The sequence below is a fragment of the Heterodontus francisci genome, unplaced genomic scaffold, assembly GCF_036365525.1.
Source record: "Heterodontus francisci isolate sHetFra1 unplaced genomic scaffold, sHetFra1.hap1 HAP1_SCAFFOLD_985, whole genome shotgun sequence".
NCBI lineage: Eukaryota > Metazoa > Chordata > Chondrichthyes > Heterodontiformes > Heterodontidae > Heterodontus > Heterodontus francisci.
Genome location: NW_027141558.1, coordinates 64854 through 79823, shown reverse-complemented (window position 1 = coordinate 79823; position 14970 = coordinate 64854). Strand labels below are relative to the sequence as shown.

Below are 14970 nucleotides of genomic sequence, written 5' to 3'. Positions count from 1 at the left end.
CTGTACAGAGTCACTGTTTATTCAGGGTGAGGGTCACTCACGGTGTAACTGTACAGAGTCACTGTTTATTCAGGGTGAGGATCACTCACTGTGTAACTGTACAGAGTCACTGTTTATTCAGGGTGAGGATCACTCACTGTGTAACTGTACAGAGTCACCGTTTATTCAGGGTGAAGGTCACTCACTGTGTAACTGTACAGAGTCACTGTTTATTCAGGGTGAGGGCCATTCACTGTGTAACTGTACAGAGTCACTGTTTATTCAGGGTGAGGGTCACTCGCTGTGTAACTGTACAGAGTCACTGTTTATTCAGGGTGAGGATCACTGTGTAACTGTACAGAGTCACTGTTTATTCAGGGTGAGGATCACTCACTGTGTAACTGTACAGAGTCACTGTTTATTCAGGGTGAGGATCACTCGCTGTGTAACTGTACAGAGTCACTGTTTATTCAGGGTGAGGATCACTCACTGTGTAACTGTACAGAGTCACTGTTTATTCAGGGTGAGGATCACTCTCTGTGTAACTGTACAGAGTCACTGTTTATTCAGGGTGAGGTTCACTCACTGTGTAACTGTACAGAGTCACTGTTTATTCAGGGTGCGGGTCACTCACTGTGTAACTGTACAGAGTCACTGTTTATTCAGGGTGAGGGTCACTCACTGTGTAACTGTACAGAGTCGCTGTTTATTCAGGGTGAGGATCACTCACTGTGTAACTGTACAGAGTCACTGTTTATTCAGGGTGAGGATCACTCACTGTGTAACTGTACAGAGTCACTGTTTATTCAGGGTGAGGATCACTCACAGTGTAACTGTACAGAGTCACTGTTTATTCAGGGTGAGGATCACTCACTGTGTAACTGTACAGAGTCACTGTTTATTCAGGGTGAGGATCACTCACTGTGTAACTGTACAGAGTCACTGTTTATTCAGGGTGAGGGTCACTCACTGTGTAACTGTACAGAGTCACTGTTTATTCAGGGTGATGGTCACCCTCACTGTGTAACTGTACAGAGTCACTGTTTATTCAGGGTCAGGGTCACTCACCGTGTAACTGTACAGAGTCCCTGTTTATTCAGGGTGAGGATCACTCACTGTGTAACTGTACAGAGTCACTGTTTATTCAGGGTGAGGATCACTCACTGTGTAACTGTACAGAGTCACTGTTTATTCAGGGTGAGGGTCACTCTCTGTGTAACTGTACAGAGTCACTGTTTATTCAGGGTGAGGGTCACTCACTGTGTAACTGTACAGAGTCGCTGTTTATTCAGGGTGATGGTCACCCTCACTGTGTAACTGTACAGAGTCACTGTTTATTCAGGGTGAGGATCACTCTCTGTGTAACTGTACAGAGTCACTGTTTATTCAGGGTGAGGGTCACTCACTGTGTAACTGTACAGAGTCACTGTTTATTCAGGGTGAGGGTCCCTCACCGTGTAACTGTACAGAGTCACTGTTTATTCAGGGTGAGAGTCACTCACTGTGTAACTGTACAGAGTCACTGTTTATTCAGGGTGAGGATCACTCTCTGTGTAACTGTACAGAGTCACTGTTTATTCAGGGTGAGGATCACTCTCTGTGTAACTGTACAGAGTCACTGTTTATTCAGGGTGAGGGTCACTCACTGTGTAACTGTACAGAGTCACTGTTTATTCAGGGTGAGGATCACTCTCTGTGTAACTGTACAGAGTCACTGTTTATTCAGGGTGAGGATCACTCTCTGTGTAACTGTACAGAGTCACTGTTTATTCAGGGTGAGGATCACTCTCTGTGTAACTGTACAGAGTCACTGTTTATTCAGGGTGAGGTTCACTCACTGTGTAACTGTACAGAGTCACTGTTTATTCAGGGTGAGGGTCACTCACTGTGGAACTGTACAGAGTCACTGTTTATTCAGGGTGAGGGTCACTCGCTGTGTAACTGTACAGTGTCACTGTTTATTCAGGGTGATGGTCACCCTCACTGTGTAACTGTACAGAGTCACTGTTTATTCAGGGTGAGGATCACTCACTGTGTAACTGTACAGAGTCACTGTTTATTCAGGGTGAGGGTCACTCACTGTGTAACTGTACAGAGTCACTGTTTATTCAGGGTGAGGGTCACTCACTGTGTAACTGTACAGAGTCACTGTTTATTCAGGGTGAGGATCACTCACTGTGTAACTGTACAGAGTCACTGTTTATTCAGGGTGAGGGTCACTCACTGTGTAACTGTACAGAGTCACTGTTTATTCAGGGTGAGGGTCACACTCTGTGTAACTGTACAGAATCACTGTTTATTCAGGGTGAGGGTCACTCATTGTGTAACTGTACAGAGTCACTGTTTATTCAGGGTGAGGGTCACTCGCTGTGTAACTGTACAGAGTCACTGTTTATTCAGGGTGAGGATCACTCACTGTGTAACTGTACAGAGTCTCTGTTTATTCAGGGTGAGGGTCACTCACTGTGTAACTGTACAGAGTCACTGTTTATTCAGGGTGAGGATCACTCACTGTGTAACTGTACAGAGTCACTGTTTATTCAGGGTGAGGATCACTCACTGTGTAACTGTACAGAGTCACTGTTTATTCAGGGTGAGGGTCACTCGCTGTGTAACTGTTCAGAGTCACTGTTTATTCAGGGTGAGGGTCACTCACTGTGTAACTGTACAGAGTCACTGTTTATTCAGGGTGAGGGTCACTCACGGTGTAACTGTACAGAGTCACTGTTTATTCAGGGTGAGGATCACTCACTGTGTAACTGTACAGAGTCACTGTTTATTCAGGGTGAGGATCACTCACTGTGTAACTGTACAGAGTCACCGTTTATTCAGGGTGAAGGTCACTCACTGTGTAACTGTACAGAGTCACTGTTTATTCAGGGTGAGGGCCATTCACTGTGTAACTGTACAGAGTCACTGTTTATTCAGGGTGAGGGTCACTCGCTGTGTAACTGTACAGAGTCACTGTTTATTCAGGGTGAGGATCACTGTGTAACTGTACAGAGTCACTGTTTATTCAGGGTGAGGATCACTCACTGTGTAACTGTACAGAGTCACTGTTTATTCAGGGTGAGGATCACTCGCTGTGTAACTGTACAGAGTCACTGTTTATTCAGGGTGAGGATCACTCACTGTGTAACTGTACAGAGTCACTGTTTATTCAGGGTGAGGATCACTCTCTGTGTAACTGTACAGAGTCACTGTTTATTCAGGGTGAGGTTCACTCACTGTGTAACTGTACAGAGTCACTGTTTATTCAGGGTGCGGGTCACTCACTGTGTAACTGTACAGAGTCACTGTTTATTCAGGGTGAGGGTCACTCACTGTGTAACTGTACAGAGTCGCTGTTTATTCAGGGTGAGGATCACTCACTGTGTAACTGTACAGAGTCACTGTTTATTCAGGGTGAGGATCACTCACTGTGTAACTGTACAGAGTCACTGTTTATTCAGGGTGAGGATCACTCACAGTGTAACTGTACAGAGTCACTGTTTATTCAGGGTGAGGATCACTCACTGTGTAACTGTACAGAGTCACTGTTTATTCAGGGTGAGGATCACTCACTGTGTAACTGTACAGAGTCACTGTTTATTCAGGGTGAGGGTCACTCACTGTGTAACTGTACAGAGTCACTGTTTATTCAGGGTGATGGTCACCCTCACTGTGTAACTGTACAGAGTCACTGTTTATTCAGGGTCAGGGTCACTCACCGTGTAACTGTACAGAGTCCCTGTTTATTCAGGGTGAGGATCACTCACTGTGTAACTGTACAGAGTCACTGTTTATTCAGGGTGAGGATCACTCACTGTGTAACTGTACAGAGTCACTGTTTATTCAGGGTGAGGGTCACTCTCTGTGTAACTGTACAGAGTCACTGTTTATTCAGGGTGAGGGTCACTCACTGTGTAACTGTACAGAGTCGCTGTTTATTCAGGGTGATGGTCACCCTCACTGTGTAACTGTACAGAGTCACTGTTTATTCAGGGTGAGGATCACTCTCTGTGTAACTGTACAGAGTCACTGTTTATTCAGGGTGAGGGTCACTCACTGTGTAACTGTACAGAGTCACTGTTTATTCAGGGTGAGGGTCCCTCACCGTGTAACTGTACAGAGTCACTGTTTATTCAGGGTGAGAGTCACTCACTGTGTAACTGTACAGAGTCACTGTTTATTCAGGGTGAGGATCACTCTCTGTGTAACTGTACAGAGTCACTGTTTATTCAGGGTGAGGATCACTCTCTGTGTAACTGTACAGAGTCACTGTTTATTCAGGGTGAGGGTCACTCACTGTGTAACTGTACAGAGTCACTGTTTATTCAGGGTGAGGATCACTCTCTGTGTAACTGTACAGAGTCACTGTTTATTCAGGGTGAGGATCACTCTCTGTGTAACTGTACAGAGTCACTGTTTATTCAGGGTGAGGATCACTCTCTGTGTAACTGTACAGAGTCACTGTTTATTCAGGGTGAGGTTCACTCACTGTGTAACTGTACAGAGTCACTGTTTATTCAGGGTGAGGGTCACTCACTGTGGAACTGTACAGAGTCACTGTTTATTCAGGGTGAGGGTCACTCGCTGTGTAACTGTACAGTGTCACTGTTTATTCAGGGTGATGGTCACCCTCACTGTGTAACTGTACAGAGTCACTGTTTATTCAGGGTGAGGATCACTCACTGTGTAACTGTACAGAGTCACTGTTTATTCAGGGTGAGGGTCACTCACTGTGTAACTGTACAGAGTCACTGTTTATTCAGGGTGAGGGTCACTCACTGTGTAACTGTACAGAGTCACTGTTTATTCAGGGTGAGGATCACTCACTGTGTAACTGTACAGAGTCACTGTTTATTCAGGGTGAGGGTCACTCACTGTGTAACTGTACAGAGTCACTGTTTATTCAGGGTGAGGGTCACACTCTGTGTAACTGTACAGAATCACTGTTTATTCAGGGTGAGGGTCACTCATTGTGTAACTGTACAGAGTCACTGTTTATTCAGGGTGAGGGTCACTCGCTGTGTAACTGTACAGAGTCACTGTTTATTCAGGGTGAGGATCACTCACTGTGTAACTGTACAGAGTCTCTGTTTATTCAGGGTGAGGGTCACTCACTGTGTAACTGTACAGAGTCACTGTTTATTCAGGGTGAGGATCACTCACTGTGTAACTGTACAGAGTCACTGTTTATTCAGGGTGAGGGTCACTCACTGTGTAACTGTACAGAGTCGCTGTTTATTCAGGGTGAGGGTCACTCACTGTGTAACTGTACAGAGTCACTGTTTATTCAGGGTGAGGGTCACTCGCTGTGTAACTGTACAGAGTCACTGTTTATTCATGGGGAGGGTCACTCACTGTGTAACTGTACAGAGTCACTGTTTATTCAGGGTGAGGGTCACTCGCTGTGTAACTGTTCAGAGTCACTGTTTATTCAGGGTGAGGGTCACTCACTGTGTAACTGTACAGAGTCACTGTTTATTCAGGGTGAGGGTCACTCACGGTGTAACTGTACAGAGTCACTGTTTATTCAGGGTGAGGATCACTCACTGTGTAACTGTACAGAGTCACTGTTTATTCAGGGTGAGGATCACTCACTGTGTAACTGTACAGAGTCACCGTTTATTCAGGGTGAAGGTCACTCACTGTGTAACTGTACAGAGTCACTGTTTATTCAGGGTGAGGGCCATTCACTGTGTAACTGTACAGAGTCACTGTTTATTCAGGGTGAGGGTCACTCGCTGTGTAACTGTACAGAGTCACTGTTTATTCAGGGTGAGGATCACTGTGTAACTGTACAGAGTCACTGTTTATTCAGGGTGAGGATCACTCACTGTGTAACTGTACAGAGTCACTGTTTATTCAGGGTGAGGATCACTCGCTGTGTAACTGTACAGAGTCACTGTTTATTCAGGGTGAGGATCACTCACTGTGTAACTGTACAGAGTCACTGTTTATTCAGGGTGAGGATCACTCTCTGTGTAACTGTACAGAGTCACTGTTTATTCAGGGTGAGGTTCACTCACTGTGTAACTGTACAGAGTCACTGTTTATTCAGGGTGCGGGTCACTCACTGTGTAACTGTACAGAGTCACTGTTTATTCAGGGTGAGGGTCACTCACTGTGTAACTGTACAGAGTCGCTGTTTATTCAGGGTGAGGATCACTCACTGTGTAACTGTACAGAGTCACTGTTTATTCAGGGTGAGGATCACTCACTGTGTAACTGTACAGAGTCACTGTTTATTCAGGGTGAGGATCACTCACAGTGTAACTGTACAGAGTCACTGTTTATTCAGGGTGAGGATCACTCACTGTGTAACTGTACAGAGTCACTGTTTATTCAGGGTGAGGATCACTCACTGTGTAACTGTACAGAGTCACTGTTTATTCAGGGTGAGGGTCACTCACTGTGTAACTGTACAGAGTCACTGTTTATTCAGGGTGATGGTCACCCTCACTGTGTAACTGTACAGAGTCACTGTTTATTCAGGGTCAGGGTCACTCACCGTGTAACTGTACAGAGTCCCTGTTTATTCAGGGTGAGGATCACTCACTGTGTAACTGTACAGAGTCACTGTTTATTCAGGGTGAGGATCACTCACTGTGTAACTGTACAGAGTCACTGTTTATTCAGGGTGAGGGTCACTCTCTGTGTAACTGTACAGAGTCACTGTTTATTCAGGGTGAGGGTCACTCACTGTGTAACTGTACAGAGTCGCTGTTTATTCAGGGTGATGGTCACCCTCACTGTGTAACTGTACAGAGTCACTGTTTATTCAGGGTGAGGATCACTCTCTGTGTAACTGTACAGAGTCACTGTTTATTCAGGGTGAGGGTCACTCACTGTGTAACTGTACAGAGTCACTGTTTATTCAGGGTGAGGGTCCCTCACCGTGTAACTGTACAGAGTCACTGTTTATTCAGGGTGAGAGTCACTCACTGTGTAACTGTACAGAGTCACTGTTTATTCAGGGTGAGGATCACTCTCTGTGTAACTGTACAGAGTCACTGTTTATTCAGGGTGAGGATCACTCTCTGTGTAACTGTACAGAGTCACTGTTTATTCAGGGTGAGGGTCACTCACTGTGTAACTGTACAGAGTCACTGTTTATTCAGGGTGAGGATCACTCTCTGTGTAACTGTACAGAGTCACTGTTTATTCAGGGTGAGGATCACTCTCTGTGTAACTGTACAGAGTCACTGTTTATTCAGGGTGAGGATCACTCTCTGTGTAACTGTACAGAGTCACTGTTTATTCAGGGTGAGGTTCACTCACTGTGTAACTGTACAGAGTCACTGTTTATTCAGGGTGAGGGTCACTCACTGTGGAACTGTACAGAGTCACTGTTTATTCAGGGTGAGGGTCACTCGCTGTGTAACTGTACAGTGTCACTGTTTATTCAGGGTGATGGTCACCCTCACTGTGTAACTGTACAGAGTCACTGTTTATTCAGGGTGAGGATCACTCACTGTGTAACTGTACAGAGTCACTGTTTATTCAGGGTGAGGGTCACTCACTGTGTAACTGTACAGAGTCACTGTTTATTCAGGGTGAGGGTCACTCACTGTGTAACTGTACAGAGTCACTGTTTATTCAGGGTGAGGATCACTCACTGTGTAACTGTACAGAGTCACTGTTTATTCAGGGTGAGGGTCACTCACTGTGTAACTGTACAGAGTCACTGTTTATTCAGGGTGAGGGTCACACTCTGTGTAACTGTACAGAATCACTGTTTATTCAGGGTGAGGGTCACTCATTGTGTAACTGTACAGAGTCACTGTTTATTCAGGGTGAGGGTCACTCGCTGTGTAACTGTACAGAGTCACTGTTTATTCAGGGTGAGGATCACTCACTGTGTAACTGTACAGAGTCTCTGTTTATTCAGGGTGAGGGTCACTCACTGTGTAACTGTACAGAGTCACTGTTTATTCAGGGTGAGGATCACTCACTGTGTAACTGTACAGAGTCACTGTTTATTCAGGGTGAGGATCACTCACTGTGTAACTGTACAGAGTCACTGTTTATTCAGGGTGAGGGTCACTCATTGTGTAACTGTACAGAGTCACTGTTTATTCAGGGTGATGGTCACTCACTGTGTAACTGTACAGAGTCACTGTTTATTCAGGGCGAGGATCACTCATTGTGTAACTGTACAGAGTCACTGTTTATTCAGGGTGAGGGTCACTCACTGTGTAACTGTACAGAGTCACTGTTTATTCAGGGTGAGGGTCACTCACTGTGTAACTGTACAGAGTCACTGTTTATTCAGGGTGAGGGTCACTCACTGTGTAACTGTACAGAGTCACTGTTTATTCAGGGTGAGGATCACTCACTGTGTAACTGTACAGAGTCACTGTTTATTCAGGGTGAGGGTCACTCACTGTGTAACTGTACAGAGTCACTGTTTATTCAGGGTGAGGATCACTCACTGTGTAACTGTACAGAGTCACTGTTTATTCAGGGTGAGGGTCACTCACTGTGTAACTGTACAGAGTCACTGTTTATTCAGGGTGAGGGTCACTCACTGTGTAACTGTACAGAGTCACTGTTTATTCAGGGTGAGGATCACTCACTGTGTAACTGTACAGAGTCACTGTTTATTCAGGGTGAGGATCACTCACTGTGTAACTGTACAGAGTCACTGTTTATTCAGGGTGAGGGTCACTCACTGTGTAACTGTACAGAGTCACTGTTTATTCAGGGTGAGGATCACTCACTGTGTAACTGTACAGAGTCACTGTTTATTCAGGGTGAGAGTCACTCACTGTGTAACTGTACAGAGTAACTGTTTATTCAGGGTGAGGGTCACTCACTGTGTAACTGTACAGAGTCACTGTTTATTCAGGGTGAGGGTCACTCACTGTGTAACTGTACAGAGTGACTGTTTATTCAGTGTCAGGATCACTCACTGTGTAACTGTACAGAGTCACTGTTTATTCAGGGTGAGGATCACTCACTGTGTAACTGTACAGAGTCACTGTTTATTCAGGGTGAGGGTCACTCACTGTGTAACTGTACAGAGTCACTGTTTATTCAGGGTGAGGATCAGTCACTGTGTAACTGTACAGAGTCACTGTTTATTCAGGGTGAGAGTCACTCACTGTGTAACTGTACAGAGTAACTGTTTATTCAGGGTGAGGGTCACTCACTGTGTAACTGTACAGAGTCACTGTTTATTCAGGGTGAGGGTCACTCACTGTGTAACTGTACAGAGTGACTGTTTATTCAGTGTCAGGATCACTCACTGTGTAACTGTACAGAGTCACTGTTTATTCAGGGTGAGGATCACTCACTGTGTAACTGTACAGAGTCACTGTTTATTCAGGGTGAGGGTCACTCACTGTGTAACTGCACAGAGTCACTGTTTATTCAGGGTGAGGGTCACTCGCTGTGTAACTGGACAGAGTCGCTGTTTATTCAGGGTGAGGGTCACTCGCTGTGTAACTGTACAGAGTCGCTGTTTCTTCAGGGTGAGGGTCACTCGCTGTGTAACTGTACAGAGTCACTGTTTATTCAGCAGGGTGGGAGTCACTCACTGTGTAACTGTACAGAGTCACTGTTTATTCAGGGTGAGGGTCACTCACTGTGTAACTGTACAGAGTCACTGTTTATTCAGGGTGAGGATCACTCACTGTGTAACTGTACAGAGTCACTGTTTATTCAGGGTGAGGGTCACTCACTGTGTAAGTGTACAGAGTCACTGTTTATTCAGGGTGAGGGTCACTCACTGTGTAACTGTACAGAGTCACTGTTTATTCAGGGTGAGGGTCACTCACTGTGTAACTGTAAAGAGTCACTGTTTATTCAGGGTGAGGGTCACTCACTGTGTAACTGTACAGAGTCACTGTTTATTCAGGGTGAGGATCACTCACTGTGTAACTGGACAGAGTCCCTGTTTATTCCGGGTGAGGGTCACTCACTGTGTAAGTGTACAGAGTCACTGTTTATTCAGGGTGAGGGTCACTCACTGTGTAACTGTACAGAGTCACTGTTTATTCAGGGTGAGGATCACTCACTGTGTAACTGTACAGAGTCAATGTTTATTCAGGGTGAGGATCACTCACTGTGTGACTGTACAGAGTCACTGTTTATTCAGGGTGAGGATCACTCACTGTGTAACTGCAGAGTCACTGTTTATTCAGGGTGAGGATCACTCACTGTGTAACTGTACAGAGTCACTGTTTATTCAGGGTGAGGGTCACTCACTGTGTAACTGTACAGAGTCACTGTTTATTCAGTGTGAGGATCACTCACTGTGTAACTGTACAGAGTCACTGTTTATTCAGGGTGAGGGTCACTCACTGTGTAACTGTACAGAGTCACTGTTTATTCAGGGTGAGGGTCACTCACTGTGTAACTGTACAGAGTCACTGTTTATTCAGGGTGAGGGTCACTCACTGTGTAACTGTACAGAGTCACTGTTTATTCAGGGTGAGGGTCACTCACTGTGTAAGTGTACAGAGTCACTGTTTATTCAGGGTGAGGGTCACTCACTGTGTAACTGTACAGAGTCACTGTTTATTCAGGGTGAGGGTCACTCACTGTGTAACTGTAAAGAGTCACTGTTTATTCAGGGTGAGGGTCACTCACTGTGTAACTGTACAGAGTCACTGTTTATTCAGGGTGAGGATCACTCACTGTGTAACTGGACAGAGTCCCTGTTTATTCTGGGTGAGGGTCACTCACTGTGTAAGTGTACAGAGTCACTGTTTATTCAGGGTGAGGGTCACTCACTGTGTAACTGTACAGATTCACTGTTTATTCAGGGTGAGGATCACTCACTGTGTAACTGTACAGAGTCAATGTTTATTCAGGGTGAGGATCACTCACTGTGTGACTGTACAGAGTCACTGTTTATTCAGTGTGAGGGTCACTCACTGTGTAACTGTACAGAGTCACTGTTTATTCAGGGTGAGGGTCACTCACTGTGTAACTGTACAGAGTCACTGTTTATTCAGGGTGAGGGTCACTCACTGTGTAACTGGAGAGAGTCACTGTTTATTCAGGGTGAGGATCACTCACTGTGTAACTGTACAGAGTCACTGTTTATTCAGGGCGAGGGTCACTCACTGTGTAACTGTACAGAGTCACTGTTTATTCAGTGTGAGGGTCACTCACTGTGTAACTGTACAGAGTCACTGTTTATTCAGGGTGAGGGTCACTCACTGTGTAACTGTACAGAGTCACTGTTTATTCAGGGTGAGGGTCACTCACTGTGTAACTGGAGAGAGTCACTGTTTATTCAGGGTGAGGATCACTCACTGTGTAACTGTACAGAGTCACTGTTTATTCAGGGCGAGGGTCACTCACTGTGTAACTGTACAGAGTCACTGTTTATTCAGGGTGAGAGTCACTCACCCTGTAACTGTACAGAGTCACTGTTTATTCAGGGTGATGGTCACTCGCTGTGTAACTGTACAGAGTCACTGTTTATTCAGGGTGAGGGTCACTCACTGTGTAACTGTACAGTGTCACTGTTTATTCAGGGTGAGGGTCACTCACTGTGTAACTGGACAGAGTCACTGTTTATTCAGGGTGAGGGTCACTCACTGTGTAACTGTACAGAGTCACTGTTTATTCAGGGTGAGAGTCACTCACCCTGTAACTGTACAGAGTCACTGTTTATTCAGGGTGAGGGTCACTCACTGTGTAACTGTACAGAGTCACTGTTTATTCAGGGTGAGGATCACTCACTGTGTAACTGTATAGAGTCACTGTTTATTCAGGGTGAGGATCACTCACTGTGTAACTGTACAGAGTCACTGTTTATTCAGGGTGAGGGTCACTCACTCTGTAACTGTACAGAGTCGCTGTTTATTCAGGGTGAGGGTCACTCACTGTGTAACTGTACAGAGTCACTGTTCATTCAGGGTGAGGGTCACTCGCTGTGTAACTGTACAGAGTCACTGTTTATTCAGGGTGAGGGTCACTCGCTGCGTAACTGTACAGAGTCACTGTTTATTCAGGGTGAGGGTCACTCGCTGTGTAACTGTACAGAGTCACTGTTTATTCAGGGTGAGGGTCACTCACTGTGTAACTGTACAGAGTCACTGTTTATTCAGGGTGAGGGTCACTCACTGTGTAACTGTACAGAGTCACTGTTTATTCAGGGTGAGGATCACTCACTGTGTAACTGTACAGAGTCACTGTTTATTCAGGGTGAGGGTCACTCATTGTGTAACTGTACAGAGTCACTGTTTATTCAGGGTGAGGATCACTCACTGTGTAACTGTACAGAGTCACTGTTTATTCAGGGTGAGGGTCACTCACTGTGTAACTGTACAGAGTCACTGTTTATTCAGGGTGAGGATCACTCACTGTGTAACTGTACAGAGTCACTGTTTATTCAGGGTAAGGATCACTTTCTGACGAACTAGATGAACATATTGTTCCCTATTTTCTTTTCCTGTAGATGATATTTGGAGATTTATTACGATTCTGCTGGTTTATGTTGATGGTTCTTCTCGGATTCACGTCAGGTTTGTTTCGATCAGTGAATTGCGACATTCTCTTTCACAATGTCCGTGTTGGTGAAACGATTTCACAGAAATGACCTGCTTTCAACGTGTACTGACACTCCGACATTGCGGCACTCCCTCAGTACTGACCCTCCGACATTGCGGCACTCCCTCCGGACTGACCCTCCGACAGTGCAGCACTCCCTCAGTACTGACCCTCCGACATTGTGGCACTCCCTCAGTACTGACCCTCCGACATTGCGGCACTCCCTCAAAACTGACCCTCCGACATTGCGGCACTCCCTCCGGACTGACCCTCCGACAGTACAGCACTCCCTCAGTACTGACCCTCCGACAGTGCGGTTCTCCCTCAGAACTGACCCTCCGACAGCGCGGCACTCCCTCAGTACTGACCCTCCGACAGTGCGGCACTCCCTCAGTACTGCCCCTCCGACAGCGCGGCACTCCCTCAGTACTGACCCTCTGACAGTGAGGCACTCCCTCAGTACTGCCCCTCCGACATTGTGGCGCTCCTTCCGGACTGACCCTCCGACAGTGCAGCACTCCCTCAGTACTGACCCTCCGAAAGTGCGGCGCACCCTCAGTACTGACCCTCCGACATAGCGGCACTCCCTCAGTACTGACCCTCCGACATTGCGGCACTCCCTCCGGACTGACCCTCCGCCAGTGCAGCACTCCCTCAGTACTGACCCTCCGACATTGCGGCAGTCCCTCAGTACTGACCCTCCGACAGCGCGGCACTCCCTCAGTACTGACCCTCCGACATTGCGGCGCTCCCTCAGTACTGCCCCTCCGACATTGCGGCGCTCCCTCAGTACTGACCCTCCGACAGTGCAGCACTCCCTCAGTACTGACCCTCCGACAGCGCGGCACTCCCTCAGTACTGCCCCTCCGACAGTGCGGCACTCCTTAATTACTGCCCCTCCGACAGTGCGGCACTCCCTCAGTACTGCCCCTCCGACAGTGCGGCACTCCCTCAGTACTGACCCTCCGACAGTGCGGCACTCCCTCAGTACTGACCCTCCGACAGCGCGGCACTCCCTCAGTACTGCCCCTCCGACAGTGCAGCACTCCCTCAGTACTGACCCTCCGACAGCGCGGCACTCCCTCTGTACTGCCCCTCCGACAGTGCGGCAGTCCCTCAGTACTGACCCTCCGACAGCGCGGCAATCCCTCAGTACTGCCCCTCCGACAGTGCGGCACTCCCTCAGTACTGACCCTCCGACAATGCGGCGCTCCTTCCGGACTGACCCTCCGACAGTGCAGCACTCCCTCAGTACCGACCCTCTGACAGTGTGGCACTCCCTCAGTCCCGACCCTCTGACAGTGCAGCACTCCCTCAGTACTGACCCTCCGACATTGCGGCGCTCCTTCCGGACTGACCCTCCGACAGTGCAGCACTCCCTCAGTACTGACCCTCCGACAATGCGGCGCTCCTTCCGGACTGACCCTCCGACAGTGCAGCACTCCCTCAGTACCGACCCTCTGACAGTGTGGCACTCCCTCAGTCCCGACCCTCTGACAGTGCAGCACTCCCTCAGTACCGACCCTCCAACAGTGCAGCACTCCCTGAGTACCGTCCCTCCGACAGTGCAGCACTCCCTCAGTACTGACCCTCCGACATTGCGGCGCTCCCTCCACACTGACCCTCCGACAGTGAAGCGCTCCCTCATGAGACTGACCCTCCGACAGTGCGGCACTCCTTAATTACTGCCCCTCCGACAGCGCGGCACTCCCTCTGTACTGCCCCTCCGACAGTGCGGCAGTCCCTCAGTACTGACCCTCCGACAGCGCGGCACTCCCTCAGTACTGCCCCTCCGACAGTGCGGCACTCCCTCAGTACTGACCCTCCGACATTGCGGCATTCCCTCAGTACTGACCCTCCGACAGTGCGGTTCTCCCTCAGTACTGACCCTCCGACAGTGCAGCACTCCCTCAGTACTGACCCTCCGACAGTGCAGCACTCCCTCAGTACTGACCCTCCAACAGTGCGGCACTCCCTCAGTACCGACCCTCCGACAGTGCAGCACTCCCTCAGTACTGACCCTCCGACAGTGCGTCACTCCCTCAGTACTGACCCTCCGACAGTGCGACTCTCCCTCAGTACTGACCCTCCGACAGCGCAGCACTCCCTCAGTACTGACCCTCCGACAGTGAAGCACTCCCTCAGTACTGACCCTCCGACAGTGAAGCACTCCCTCAGTACTGACCCTCTGACAGTGCAGCACTCCCTCAGTACTGACCCTCTGACATTGCAGCACTCCCTCAGTACTGACCCTCTGACATTGCGGCCCTGCCTCAGAACTGAGCCTCCGACAGTGCGGCACTCCTTCAGTCCTGACTCTCCGGCAGTGCAGCACTCCCTCAGTACTGACCCTCTGACAGTGCGGCGCTCCCTCAGTACTGACCCTCCGACAGTGCGGCGCTCCCTCAGTACTGACCCCCCGACAGTGCAGCACTCCCTCAGTACTGACCCTCTGACAGTGCAGCACTCCCTCAGTACTGACCCTCCGACAGTGCG

At 48.0% G+C, this 14970-nt stretch overlaps 1 pseudogene; it reads left to right on the top strand.

Annotated features, from left to right (window-relative positions):
- LOC137364028 (transient receptor potential cation channel subfamily V member 5-like) overlaps positions 1 to 14970 on the top strand; it is a 188201-nt pseudogene that overhangs the window by 151994 nt on the left and 21237 nt on the right.